We start from the raw sequence: 15,354 nt of genomic DNA, 5'->3' as shown, positions 1-15,354 counted from the left end.
ATAAAGATTATATACTTTTTGTCATAATGTTCCCTCAGGGAGCTGTAGAACAAAGGGCATTCTCCATGAAGATGCCATTTCTTTTTTGAATAAAAGGAAATAAGACAGTGATTAACCACGATTATTTTAACTATTGTAACGTTCGCAATTAAGTGGGCAGCGCAGGAGCTCAATAAATACTTAACTGATTTACTTTTTTCTCTCCTTGACCCACATCGTAATTCACCCACTCACGCCACCATCCCTATTCTGACTTTGAAACCAAATGGATTGTCCGTTTTCAGTTTGTGGAAGCGTGACGCTCAGCCTGTATGGAAGGGCCTGGCTTCCAAGTGTACTTGGGGTGGATCTTGGGGAGTTCACCGAGGGCACAGGTCAGCAGATGAGATTCGTTTCGCTTTTTGAATTACCTCTTGGCCAGTACCAGGATGAACTGGTGGGATATATATTGTGTCATCCAACCCGGGAAAGTTGGTGTGGAGGTGAGGAAACAGTTCTGAGGGATAAGTTTGAAAGTAGCGGCGCTGGGTACGAACATGGGTCCCTGCGAGTCTGAGACTTTCTATTGCCCCTATCTCCTTGCTAACGATTACTTCTTCAAAAATTCTCCTAGGGACCCTGAGGAGGGACGCCAGAGGCCAGCAAACCTTCTGCCCGCCAACTTGATTTCGTGTGATACAAAGTGTCATGAGTTCTACTTTCCTCCCTTAAAAAGACAAGATTAGGAACAACGGCTGGCAAGAGAGGAGGGGAAAGCTTAATTCTCCAACGATGCTGCGCAAAGGAACCAATGGGTCACGCCCACTCGCGGGTGGCCGCCTCTCTGTTCCACCCCGGGAATGCTGGGCTTTCCCCTCGGTCCGGGGTGAGCGCACTTCCCACCCGGACACTGAGCGCGCAGCACGCGCAGGCCCGCGGGGCGTTCCGGGAGGTGCCGGCGCCTCCTCGCGGCCTGGGCGCAGGTGCCTGGGCTGGGGCCGGAGCCGGCGGTCGCGCCGCGCCGTAGTAGCTTGGGCGGGTGTGAGCGGCTGGCTCCGGGCCGCGGCCGCCGCCCGCCCGCCGGCTCCGGTGGTTGGGCGGAGGAAGCGCGGGACTCCTCCTCCCCACCGTATTAACATGCACCCAGGGGCGGGTGACCAGCCCAGCCCTGCCGCCCCAGCCCGCCGCGTCCCGGCGCTCAGCCTCCGCTCCAGAGGCGAGCGCTGCGCTTCGGGCGCCGCAATCTCGAGGACACGGCCTCGCGGACACCTTCCGCCTCGGGGAATCGGCAGCACCGGCGGCGCGAGCGGCTGCCGCCGCCTCGGCTCCTGTCTCGAGTTCTTTCCGTCACCTCGCTGAGAGCCAGTCCCAGTCGCGGGGACATCTCTCTCGTCCTTGCTCCGAGGCTCGTGGGACCAACGGACGGACGCAGCCAGCGAGGACCGGACTGCGGGACGTGGCCAGGTAACGCCGGGCTGCGCCGCGGGGCTGAGGCGTGCGCGGCGGCGGCGGCGGCGGCGGTCGCGGCGCGCTGGGTGGCTCCTGGCTGCTGCCTGCCGCGTGGTCGCCGCTTCCCTCGCCCGCGGAGGGGCTGCAGGCTGGGCTCCCCGGGCCGCCGGCTCGAGAGTCCGCGCTCCCTACCCTTCCAGCCGCCCGGGGTGCACTCTCGGGCCTTCCGGGTAACCCGGGATCTCGGGGGCGAGCGCGTCCTCTCCGGCCGTGCGGTCCTCGCGGCTCCCCACGGGGACCCAGGCAGGGGAAGGATTTATAATTGCGACAGGGTCCCGGAAGGGGGAGGGGAGGAGAACACCGGTCCCCTGTCCCCGTCATGTCCACCGGTCAAATTCACACCCTCACCCCACCCCGGATTCACCTTGCAGGGGAGGAGGGGGCTGCTCCCCGCAGGGGATTTCTCGGCAGGCTCCTGGGTGGTTTGCAAAGCAAGTTGTTGCACTTGCTTTTTGGGTGACATTTTGGCATTGTGGAAAAGGACCAACTCCCCCGTGCGTTTGTAAGAGAAAGCCAAAGAAACAGAGACACAAAGAGAGACAGGCAGAGAGAGGGAGAGAGGGAAAGAGAGAAATGGGGTCCAAGGAGGAGGTCACTGGAGAGTCGCCCCCTGCCCGCGGCCAAGGCCAATTCCCGGAGAATCGCGGGGCAGGCGGGGAGACCCTACATTCAGCGAATTGAATGCACCGGGTTGGAACCAAGGCCAAACAGGGACCTCTCCTCGAGGCTGGGCGAGATAACAAATTGCACTTTCATTGAGGGGCGGCTGCAGCTGCGAGAGGCACCTTCGGAGGGCCAGCCGCGATGAAGACCCTGCATTCAGGACTTGTGCTGCTGCGCTCTTTGCGGAAGGCGCGCTGTCCCCGCCTCGCTGGGTGGCACCGGGAGGCCGTGGGAAGGGGTGGCCCGGCTCGGCTGCCGGCGCCGGAGACACTGAGTGCCTGTGTCCGAGTGCCGCGCTCGCCCCCGGTTGCAGGGCTTGCCTCCAGCCCGACCGTAGCGCTGCGGAATTTTCTGCTAGAGAAGGGGAGGATGTGCGGAGGGGAAGGGGTTGAAGGTAGCCAGGCGGCAAGGAGTGGGACGCGGGGTGGGAGATGTTACGTCTTTTGTGGCTCCAGGCGAGACTCTTCACTCCTTACTCCTGACACAGTGAGACTGACTCCCGGTCGTGGGAGGTGAATGCTCCCTGCCTCCTTCCATAACACGTGAAGTTAGGGAATTACGAGGAAAGACATAGAATAAAAGTACCAATTAAAGACAGATCTTTAGCTTTTATGGTCTTCGTGAATGGCTTCGTAGAAGGTGAGGATAGATCAGTCTAAGATGTAGACACTGAGATGAGAAATGCTTAGAACTAGGAAAGCGATTTTAGGACCTGAGGCAAACATCCTGCAAATTGTTTTTTACCCTGAAAGAGCTGTTCTAAAAGGAACAGCCTTTTGGCTGTTATTTATAGCGCAATTTCAGTTCAGGAAGCGACCTTCTATTGGCCTAGGTCACTTTGCATATAAAGCAATACTTTTTATTCCTTGAATAAAACTTGAATGGAAATGACATGGAGGCAAGGAATTTTACAAGTATCCTAATTTATCTCATGCCAGAAGAATAAAGTCTTCTTCAAATGTTTAAAAGGAAACTCAAGCCTATAAAGAAATAATGAATATGTCTATGCAAAATGCATGATTTTAAAAAATTTAAGTTATAAAAGCTACCCTTGGTTCAGAAAATTCATACTCTGGCATGAAACAAGAAAGTTCATAGAAATCAGGTGTCAATAGCCCTGTTCTTAATTTCCTTTGGATTTAGTACTTAAATTTAAAGTTGTTTCAGTGATTAGTCCCTTGAAATATCCCTAGTTCCAGATCTAAAATTCTGTGAATTTAAAAAAAATTAATGTACTTAAGAGAAAATGTTAGTTACCTTGTGGGAGTAAAGAAGAATGTAATTGCATACAAAGATATTTTTTACTTTATAGCTATCTATTTCTCTCTGTATTTCATTCTAAGATTAGTTTGCAAATATAATAGTTTATCTCAAACATTACAGGCAACAAATATGGACAAAATGAACGGGTTAACATTCTTTTAAATATGTCAAAATAAATTTCTGACAAAGCTTCTTAAATATCACACAAGCAATTGTGCTTTGAGGAAATAATGAGTATATGAGATTTCCCTAGGAGGGAATTTTCATGGTTTAGCATCTTTAATTTCTCCATCAACGTAAACGTTGTTCTGCCAGGACTAAAAACTCAATAAAAGGGTATTAGTGATTAGTGAAAGCAAATGGAGACAAGACCTTCCTTCCAAAATATTGTGTAGCCCATATAGAGAAATTGCCTAAAACTAATTGTAGTGTTCTACTTTTTAAATCCTTCTAAGCTTAAGTGTCCTATTCAACCCAATTTGGGAATAGAAACTGCATGCACTTTGAGTTAACTCTATTAAATATGTGTGCCTTTGTTCCATATAGCCATTTAGATTGATTTTTTTAAATATAAAATTAAAACTTGGAGGAGAGGAACTTGTTTTACAGTGTACTCATTTTAGTGAATATGAGCAATATTCACTAATATGCACCAAAGTAATAGTTTACAGCTTAATTGAGATGAATACCATATTATTTGAATATCAACTCTTTTAGGAACAAAGAATTCAGTGTTTTGATTTTGATCTTATAATATTTCAAATTCAGAAATAATAGTAAAATGGTATCTAATGTGTATTTCTATAGTGAAATTTCTGTAATCAACTCAAATTCATGTTACCTTCATGATCATTCTCACAAATTGTTCCACTGTTTATCAGAGGAGAGGGAATTGTTTTCCTCTTAGGAAACATCCAATTAAAATCTACTTTTATGTAGATTTCATCTCTATAGAAATCACACTTCTCTTTTCTTAAATTAAGAAAACGATACAATTGTAGGTTCTTTTGTTCCTTTTCTCTTTTTCCATCGGTAATGGTATTTCCCCTGCTACAGGAACACCATTGAAATAAGACTAAAAACACTCTTGAAAAACCTAAACACGTTTCCCCAATCCTCACTTCTCATATTTATAATCTATGCCTATGTCTGTGGTGTGCTGGTCTTTTTGTACACTTTTTTTATTTTAAAGAACAACTATCACAAAAAGATGCTTTACTAGCATTGTAGAAAAATCTTTATGTTGCTGTTGAAACAAACACTTGAATGTTTCAAAAACATCCCATGTCTTGAGCTGTTTTATTTCCTAAGATCCTAAGTGCTACTAGTTCTCTATTTTCAGAGAGTAATACCTACAGTGTCCCTCAAAAGATGTTTTTTCTTTTTTTAAAATTTTAATCATGAGAATTTGTAGCTTGATTCTTGTTACTGCCCAATGAAGGTGACTTTCTCTAGTTGTGTTGTCTATCAGGAACTGCCAAAGATGTTGTTCCTAGGAAGATCTAAAACATTGCATTACCACAGAGGAGGAGTTAGAAATAGTCTTCTGACATTCATTTTAATCTATTAGACACCCACAGATAACCGATTGCATGAGATACCAGGTACCAGTTCTTTTGCTTCTAAGATATATCTATTTAGCTTATATGATACTGTATACTGTATATTTGCTACACCTTTCCCTGTAACCCTGCAAAGCACACACCTACAGAGCAAAACATGTCATTGAGAACGAGAAAAAATGGGGTGTGACTATAAGGCAGTTAAAAAGGTGAATGACATCCCTTTGAGGTCTTCTGTTCTTTAGTCTGATTGTACAGAGGTTGGTATTGCATAGGAGATGTGTTGACCCAACCCGTTTCCCATCCTTCTGTCTAGTAAACGGTAGGGTTTACTAGACAGCTGTTGTATAAGTGATAAACAGGGTTATCTTCATCCATTATTGACTTAAGATTTTTCCTGGTTGCTTTATTATTTTCTCCCTCCTGTAGGGGTTAATGATTACTGACTAACAAGTAACATCCCACTTAGGAAAACCAGCTCATGCAAGAGGAAGCCCTGTGGATCTATAGCCACAGATTTTTGACTCAGATCCTTGAACTTTTTCTTCGATAGACAACCAGCATAGCTGGGATGTGATTGTCCCATTGGATGTCTAATTGTGAACTAGATATCAGTGTTCTGAATATTTTATGAAGATGTAAACCACCTTCCTCCCTCTCCCTAGGATTTGGCAGAAACCAAACTCTTCATTTTCATATTAACTTATCATGGTTTGCTCATCTGTGGCCATTGACAATTTCTGTATCTTCTCTCAGTGTTTTCTTGTCAGATTTGTAAGCAACAACACAACAGCAAACCACAAAGTGTGTGATTTGGAACTGCTTAATCTTGCCAGGTTTTCTTAGTATTCAGCAGAGTGGTGGTCTTGCTGGAGCCATGGATAAGCATTTGGATGAGGAGACATTGTGCTGTGACTTGCTTATCTCCCTAGCCTTGCATCTGAATCTCTGCACTAGGAGGGCTCAGATACATATAAATGGCTCCCTCAGGCAGCTTGTGGGAAGGTCTCTCTGGGCACATTTCCAGCTTTGCTGCTTTACTCTGGTGACACGGTTTTAGCTAATTTGAAAACATCTGCGAGAGTAACTTGCTGTTTTAATTCTACTACTGGAGAGCATTTATGAGTACGTGATAGGAGACTGGCACTAACCCTCATTCTAACCTCATGATTATATCCTTTCCCTGGATACCCCTTCTTTCTTGGTTTCAATTTCAGTAGAAACCAGTGTGAAGTCTATTTCTGGACTGCAAATTTCCTTGCTAGATATCACTAAGATTTCTTTACAAAACACATGCTGCAGTTTCAGAGGAAAATGGCATTTTGATCTTGTCTCAGACTTTGCAAACAACTCTTCTTTGATATGATTCATCATACTATACTAGCAAAAAGACAAGGCACATTCACTCCCTTCCAAGCTATTTTCGTGTAGGCATTAACCCAGAAGGCAAAGTCACCTTTTCATCCTTTCAAATGAGGATGCGCTTTCCATTTAGAGTTTGGGAGGGTCCGCAGGGGAATCTTTAAGTGCTAGTGCATTTGGAAGTCTTTCCTGTGAATCCTCCCTAGGAAGTTCAGATAAGACTCATTTGATACTAGAGCTTCAGTGGAGCAGGCTAAGAAATCTTTCCCCCTCTTCTTGGAATGCTGTTTCTTTCATTGTTCCCTCTTTCCTAGACGTCAGCTGAAAAGTCATGTAATTAGGGAAGCTCTCCAGGTGAATGCTGTTATAGCACTTTATTCCTTTTTCATGGTCCTTTTACGGTCAATAATGATGTGTTGACTTGTGAGTGTCAGATTGCTTTCCCGACTGAACTGTGCATTCCATGAGATCCAGAACTAAATATAGAGTGTTCACCAAATATCACTGATGCCTAGCACAGCACCTGGCACTTAATAAATGGTGGGTAAACATTGGTTGAGTGAATGAATGAACAAGTGAATGCACATCTGTATTCTTAGTGCGTAAGGGCCATAACTCTGAGGATGGTGTCACATAGCTTTTGCATGGCACTCCTTTGCAATGTCAGATGCTGTGTTCTTTGGTCCTAAGTTTACTCTGTTAATACCTGGTAAACACTGGGCTGATCCCAGCCTGAACATAATGTGATGGGCTACGCAGTGCTACATTTCCCAACTAGGCAACATGCAGTCTGCTGGCAAGCAGAGGTAAGGTTTTGACATAAAATAAGGATTTCAAAAAAGAAGGAAACAAAAAATAAACTCCTGTTCCCTCTTCCTCCTCCTTCTTATTCAAAATTAACATATTAGTAGATTAATTGCCTTACTTTATTCCAACCCTTTAAGGCCTAGCATAAACTTCTTTCCTAACCCTCACCTCTTACATTGAGTACTGCTTTCCGTGCCTCCACTGAGTCTGATACATATTGATAACTTAGTTTCATTTTCCATTTGCTGTGTATATGCCTGTCTCCCTCTAGGAGATCAGAAGCTCAAGGGAGGCCAGAGACAGTGGCCCCTATATGGTTTGTAAGTGGAAGAAAGCAAAAGTTCACCGAGCACTCAAAGAAGAAATCAGATCACAGGGATGAGGGGGAAGTGTCCTGGGAAGCAGAGAAGCAGCTACAACTGACTTTCTTGCTTGAGGCTGATCTCTATGTAGGTTCGTAGATGTGGAGTGGCTCTCACAGGGGAGACTGGAATCTAACATCTTTACTGATGTGGAATCACAGCCTTCTAGGTATTTTCATGAATTTTTTATACTAGTTTTGTTTCTGGCCAGACATGTAGTGTATTCTGTTCTACTATCTGCTTCTGAACTACTCGAATGGTGTAGTGAGGTGGGCCAGCCTTGGGGATACGCTAACCTTCCATGTGGCACCCTGCTATAGATACCACATCTACTGTTCAGCTTTGAATGGCCTGTGAGGAATGGTGAGATGGAACGTCAGCATGAACCATGTTTTTATAAACTATGGTGCACAATAATTTCTCTAGATTAGCATGTGTTTTACAGATAATTTAAAACACTGCTTTGATGATATGAATCCTAAGGGATCTTGATGATAGGTGTCAGGTATTTTGGTATGTACATATCCAGCCTTTCCAAGTATGGGCAAACAAAAAATATTTGTAACATCTCCTGGGTACTCATTACTGTGGAGAATATAGAAATCCAAGACCTAGTTCAACTCCTTGGGCAAGTTGAAATGTAATAAAAAGAATAAGATTAAAATGTAGGAAATAATTAGTAATAGTGGGTTACAGAATGAAACTGGTGCTCAAATGTACTTATTTTGGGCTTTTCTGTAGGAATAGGGGCTCAACAGAGAATGAGATCATTGTGGAATGCTTCCGAAAGGGAAGATCTGAAGCTAGATCTTCATGGATTGGTAAGACTTACATAGGAGGAAGGACCGGCTTTCAGATAGAGAAAACATTTGCACAGACATGGAGGTGCAAATGAACTTGGCATGTTCCTGGTCCAGAAAATGGTTCTCTCCTCCAGTTCCTCCACTTTAATTAGACCTGCAGATGAATTTGATTGAGAGGGTCATTAATGGCTATACAAGAATGTTTAGATATGATAGGAACCACTGACAGATTCTGAATAGGCAGTGACAGGAAGAAGTGGCCTCTTGGACTGATAGGAGAGATGAGTCTAACACCAGGCTGGGACAGACAGAAGCATGAAGAGGCTGTTTTAGTGAGGCTTACATTGGGAATCAAGTCCAGGGAAGTAGAAAATGGGAATAAGTATTTTGAAAAATTTTCAAGCAATGTTTGACTCTTTCCTTTCTCGTTTACTCTGTAATGGTGTCACACGTTCTTTTTCTTTATTATTCATTAAAAATTCCTGTGAAATATTTTAGTGACACCAAACAAATAATATTATAAACTCCTTTGTGTCCACCACCCAGACGGTGAAATAAATCATTGCACACACTGTTGAGACTTCAGTGTACTCTTCCTGTCTTCCCTCAGAGGGACTTTGCCCACTGAGCTTTGTGTCTGTTACTCTCACGCATGCACTTTCTTATTCTTTGCTATGTATGTATGTGTACCTGAGCAATCTAGTCTTGTTTTGCTGTTTTTAGACTCTTTATAAGTAGTAACAATAGTCTTTGTAGTCTTCTTTACCTTACTGTAATTGTTCAGTATTTTGTTGACATGTAGATCCGATTTATCCATTTTTACTGACACATGGTATTCCCTTGTAGAACTGTATAATGATGAAGGTATCAATCTTTGTTTTTGGACATTTAAGATGTTTCCAAATAAGGCTGCTGTGAACATTCATGTGTACATCTCCTTGTGCTAACGAAGGGGACTCTGATTAGGGTGTCTCCTAAGGAGGGAGGTTGCAGTAGGGTAATATTTGTATCTTCACATCTAGCAGATAATGCAGATTACCAAAAATGGTTGTACCTATTTATGATCCCAACAGCAATCTATAAGAACACCTTTTGTTTTATATCCTTGTCAACACTTGGTGATACATTTTATTTTTGGCCAGTCTTATGGATATGAAATGATATCTCATTTTAGTTTTAATTTGTTGTTCCATGTCTCCCGGTAATATTGATGATTTATTCCCTCTCTTTATTAATAATCTAGTTGCTGTGGATTCCTTATTCATACATGTTCCCCACTCTCCTACTTCTTTTTGTTAAACTCATTGATTTGTAAGAGCTATTTATATATTCTGGATACCAGACTTTTGTTCTGTAGTATGTGTTTCAGTTATCTTCACCCAGTTGGTGGCTTGTCTTCTCATTTTTATGATGTCTCTGGGTGAAAAGATTGTGTTTAAATTTTAAAATAGTTGTTTTTAAATTATCTTTGTGGTACCAATAAGGTGTTTGAGAAACATTTCTAATTCTGAAATGATAAAGATATTATCATTTAGTTCTTCAAGACTTTTATATCCATAGTTATTTTATCAGGCCTTCAATTGCATTCAAAATTTAGGCAAAACACCCATCTCCTGTTAGTCTTAATTTCTTATTCATTACAGTAGAGTGCAAGGTGGTTGTACTGTATGAGTTCTGTTGCTGCGGCTGCTTGGCTTAAGGACTTCATCGTTTTATACCTGGAATACATAGCAGCCTCTTCATGGGACTTCTAGAATCTGATTAAACTCATGTCAAAATGTACTTTTCTAAAATGCTCTTCAAGTCACCGTGAAACTCCTCAAACTCTGTCCTGGAACCCCCCATAAGAGGAACAGTCCCATTTGCTAGTATTCCCCTGCCTACTCCAGGTCCGAGTATACCTAGAACTTGGTTGGCCTTCAGATGTGTCAGTGGGACAAGTGTATGAAGGCACAATTGGCTCTTATCATTGCTTAGCCTCATTTCCTAATGATCTCTTGCATCAGCCTCCACCATGACCACTCCCGTTTGTCAGGGCTGTGCTATTCCAGCCATTTTTCCTCTTTATTTTCATGTACTCAAGTTCCGTCTACTTGATGAATTGTTAACAGTGGATGCTCCCAGAGACTAGGACAAGGAGCCTCAGGGGTTTTCTTTCCCTTTCTGTCCTTCTATCTAGTTGATTGTTTTACCAGGAGCAAGGATTTCTTTTAAAATAATTGTTTTAAAGCCCTTTGTAGCCTTCAAGGCCCAGCCAAATCTCACCTCTCACAGCACACATTTTATGACTACTCAGCTGAGGGTAAACTCTTCTCTGAATTCCAGTTGCATTTATCTGGATTACTTACTTCATTATAATATTGACATTTTTAACATTTTATGTGAATATTCTGATACTTTAAGCTCCTTTAAGTTGTGAATTAGCTCATGTTTTTTGCATGTCTCATAGGCCTGAGCCTAGTAGCTAGCAGAGTGACTTTTCAAGGGGTAGCAGATGCTTTCTTGATGAATGGTAATTAGTTATTAGAGAGGGAATAGGGTGAATAGAGATTTGGAGTGTAAAGATATTGGGAATAGTGACATTACTGGAACATCTAAGTGTTTGGAATAGGAAACTAATTTGTAGTAATTGAGCTATATTTTGGTTATATTGATTTTTGAGATGATATTGGACATAGTCCATAAGCAACTTGGAAAATATTAAACCCAAATTTATGAAATGATACCATTTGAGGTGCTAATTAAGGAGTTACCTGTTGGAAGATAGTCAACAGATTCATGATACTAGTAGTCGTTTCTGTGTTCCAGATAGGAAGTGTTACCGCCTTCACAAAATAGATTCTACTATCGTGATTCATCTAACTAGCTAGACGACTTTGGACAAATTAATTTTACTGAGTCCAGTTTTCTCATCTGAAAAATAAGAATAATTTGCCTTACATATGAAAGTTTTTGAAAGGCCTAAATGAGTTACCTTATGTGAAGTATCTAGTTCAAAGTTGGGTTCATAGTGAGCAATTAGTAAGTGCTATTAACCATACTGTATATTTTTTTCTGCAAAAACCAATCTGCCAACCATCTTTTACATCAAAGTACTACCAAGTAAAGAATTTAAAATTTACTTGTCTAGTCATGATACAATTTTCTTCTCCTGCTGAAAAATTCCTGTCTTATTATTTCATGTTCCTTTATCATTCATTTGATGACATTGACAGCAACTTGCTGAACAAGTTTAAGAATAGCTGATATTTACTGAGCAACCTGGTCTTTGTACTCATGCAGGATACAGCTCTCAGTATTACATTGCATGTAGGCTCTATGTACTCTTCCTATAGCGAATAGAGGCTCATAGTCCCTCAGCCCAGTCCTGCCTGATATGGCACCATATGCTGTTAGGAGATTACAAAAGAAATCAAAATCATGACTCTCTCCCCAAGGAAGATTAAATTGTGTTGTTGAGAAGATATTCTCATGAAGCAATTCAGTGCATCTATAGCAGCATTCAAAATGTAAGTTTTAATTTATTCTGTTCAGAATACATATTTCTTAAGGTGAGGTGGAATATAGGAAAAAAATATGAAGACAGAACACAGAAAAGCAGTCATGCCTTGATCCTTAAAGGGGAGCATCTCCCTCATGGTCACAGTGGGCTGGAAGTTAGCTGCACACCGGCAGGTGGAGCGCACCTGTCTTCCAATTACATTCACCTTCTCTGCCATCTGGGGCTTATCTTCTGCCTCTCTATTGTGTGTGTTTAGTTAACCCAGTTTCTTTCCTTAGAAAAAGGATCAGTAGCTGAGCACATGTGCAGAACATAACTTGATTGATTAGGTGGGAACATTCCACTGGTTTAACTAAGGGAAAGATTTCTGGGCAGTTATATCCAGGTTATTTGGATTTTGTAGTTTTCTTAATCTGTTACAGTAACACGTATTTCACATCTTTGTGGTTTAGGTTTAAAACCTAGAATAAAAAACAAAAAGCTTTTTCTCGTATCTTTATTTTCTCATGGATCCCTTTTGGGTAGACATATTGACATGTCTAAAGTGACTTGAGTTGCTCCAAAGGGAGCTGATAAGCACATATTTAATACAATTTAAATATTGGCAATACCAACTTACAGATACGTTGTGTTCCAAAGGTGTATTTGTAAGCTGAATATGTTTGGACACTGAATAGTATTTTCCCATGGAAATTGTGCTACATGGCAGTGACTGGCTTCTAACTTAATGACTTCTAGAGTCTTTTGACCCATTTTCTACAAACCAAATAGTATTACTCTAATGAAAACCATGTTTAGGACCCTCTGTTTATGAAAAAATGAATTCTAAATTTTAACCAGGAACACATGCCATCCCTTCTGCTGCAGAAATAGAACTCCCTGGCTCTGCCAATGGTTGGTGCTAGATGATGCTGGGCCATCAACAGCTCCTACTGCACGGGTGTGCTTTGATCCAGGAACAGAACCGGTGAGGGGATGTAGGAGGAAACAGAGCTTATTCATGGCCAGTAATAATTGCTAAATAGCTACATTTATGTAAACTTCCCTTTATTTGACTACTGGAACAAAGGAAGGGAAGGATAGTTCAGTTGTCCTTCTGTTCAGTTATCCTTATGTTCTGCATTGAGAACCAAGATATGTAGACTATTTATAAATCAGATTTCAGTAAGTTAGGAGTTACAGGCAGAAATGTATTCTTTTCAACTTTGGCAGTTTTTGCCAAATTTTTCTATGTATTTCACATTCTGAAGATGTTCACTATTGGAGAATGGCCATTATCAATTCATTCATTCATTCCTTCACTTATTTGTTCAACCAAAACCAATTTATTGAATGACTACTATGTGTCAGGCACTATTCTAGGTGCTTTGAGTTCAGCCCCGAGCAAGAACATCAACAAAAGACAAAGGCGTGCCCTTGTGGAACCATGGAGTCTATGTTCTGATGGGAGAAAACAGAGATAATAAACATAATGCATTCTTTTAGAGTTTTAGAAAGGAATAACAGCTATAAACAAAAATCGAACCGGATTAGTAGGAGGATTGGATTACCGTGTTCTGATAGATTCCTGGTATATGAGGACATTAGCTTTTTTTTCTTTTTAAATTCAGACCTTCAGCAGAGATGTTCTAGCTTTAGGTTTTGAAAAGCGGTGTGAAGCTACTTTCACCACTTTCTCATTCTTTTGTTCTTTCTGTTTTAATAGTAGTCAATATATCTAGTCTATATATCTAGTAGTCTACACATCTGTGTAACCCCAGGTAATCTACTCCGTTGCATTATAGATACCTGTTTCTGTATTTTGAGCTCCCATTAGGTTATTAATTGTAGCAGAGGGCGTATTTTCTACAAACTTGTATTTCTTTAATAATGATGCTAGTAGTAATAAATAATAGTGAGTATATTTTTTTGAGTGCTTAGTATGCACTAAGCACATTATGTAAGTAATCTCATTTTACGCTCGTGCCCATCCTATGTAGAAAGTGATATCAGGGCTGGGCAAAGTGGCTCATGCCTGTAATCCCAGCACTTTGGGAGGCCGAGGCGGGTAGATCATGAGGTCAGGAGTTCGAGACCAGCCTGGCCAATATGGTGAAACCCTCTCTCTACTTAAAAAAATAATAATAATAAATATCTGGGCGTGGTGGCATGCACCTGTAATCCCAGCTACTTGGGAAGCTGAGGCAAAAGAATTGCTTGAACCTAGGAAATGGAGATTGCAGTGAGCCAAGATTGCGCCGCTGCACTCCAGCCTGGGCAACAGAGTGAGACTCTGTCTCAAATAAAAAAAAGGAAAAAAAAAGTGATATCATGCTTTACAGAATATATTCTCAGACCACAGACCTACAGTGGGTGGAGCTGATAATTGAACCAAGGTGTGTTAGCACTAGACTGTATATTCTGTTGATGCCTAACCCAGTGCCTGACAATTGGTTGGCATCCAAGAAACGTAGAATGAACTGGAAATCAAATAAACTGTTGTACTGCGGAATTTATAACTGTCAGAAATGTATCTCTAGTAGTGTGCAAGATAGACCCTCCTCTAGTTTTATTTCACTTCACAGTCTAACTGGCGCAGAAGGTTGTTATTTGGAAATTCTTGAAGTGTCACTTCTCTTACTTTTTCCTTAATTTTTTCCTACTGTTTCCATACGTCTCACATGTGGAGATGTAATAGAAATAAAATTGCTTCTGCTAAAATCACAACCTTTTAGTCTGAAGGCAAAGCTACTTTGTCCTAGAATGCCTGCGGTATTACAAAATCACCATGTGTCCTTTTATTTTTGAGTTTTACCATGATTTTTACTAGTGCCTGCTTCAGTGAGTTCTTCCAGGATGCAGGCTATTTTGATGACATCTTAAACAAAGGGAATAAAAATTGTCTTTGACTTACCTTCCTTTTTCCACCTTTCTCTTCCCACTTGTCAGAGAAATTTTGCATGACAGAGGTGAATCTCTGTGGAATCTTCTAGGGGTGTGACCATCTGCTTGCCATGGAGAGAATCAGTCTCCTCTTTCTAAGAACCGGTCTGTCACTGCTAGAGAAACCTCAGCTCGCTGCTGCCCATTGAGTAATCTGTTTGAAAGCATAAATGAATACATACATCCAAGAGAAAGAAGCACAAACACAGATGAGGTGTGCAATAAGGACACAATTTAGAAAACACAGTGAACAAACCTGGCTTTGGTGCCGCTCAGACAAGAACTTTAATAGCAAGGGGTAAAGAAAGATGTTAGAATATCCTTGTAAAATATACCTGAAAGAAAGTTCTCATTGCGTCTTATAATTCTTTGCAATTCAGGCCGATGAAAATAAAACCTTCAGTCTATTTAAGTAGACATTGGTAAATCAACATTGTTGTACCCTTAGCTCAAAGCAAGATAATTCAGTCAGTCCACCAAATACTGGAGTATTACTGTGTTTTTGGTTTTAACTTTAATTGTTCAAGAAAGAGGCACATTAAATATGTAAGCATGCCTGCCTTATGTCAGTAAATATTGGTTGAGGATATTTGGTTCATGTAAATTAAAAAAAGCTGAAA

General features: G+C 41.6%; 1 protein-coding gene across 1 annotated transcript in view; it reads left to right on the top strand.

The window, feature by feature from the left end:
• The first annotated feature begins 1,323 nt into the window (after positions 1–1,323).
• The window catches only part of DLGAP1 (DLG associated protein 1), a 971,691-nt gene continuing 957,660 nt past the window's right edge, over positions 1,324–15,354 (top strand). The window contains 1 exon segment of the mRNA XM_033178240.1: positions 1,324–1,443. The gene's annotated coding sequence lies outside the window, so the exon portion shown is untranslated.

This window comes from Trachypithecus francoisi, unplaced genomic scaffold (genome assembly GCF_009764315.1).
Source record: "Trachypithecus francoisi isolate TF-2019V2 unplaced genomic scaffold, Tfra_2.0 Lachesis_group19, whole genome shotgun sequence".
In the NCBI taxonomy this organism is placed as follows: domain Eukaryota; kingdom Metazoa; phylum Chordata; class Mammalia; order Primates; family Cercopithecidae; genus Trachypithecus; species Trachypithecus francoisi.
Note: the sequence above shows the minus strand (reverse complement) of the source record. Positions and strands in the feature narration are given on the sequence as shown.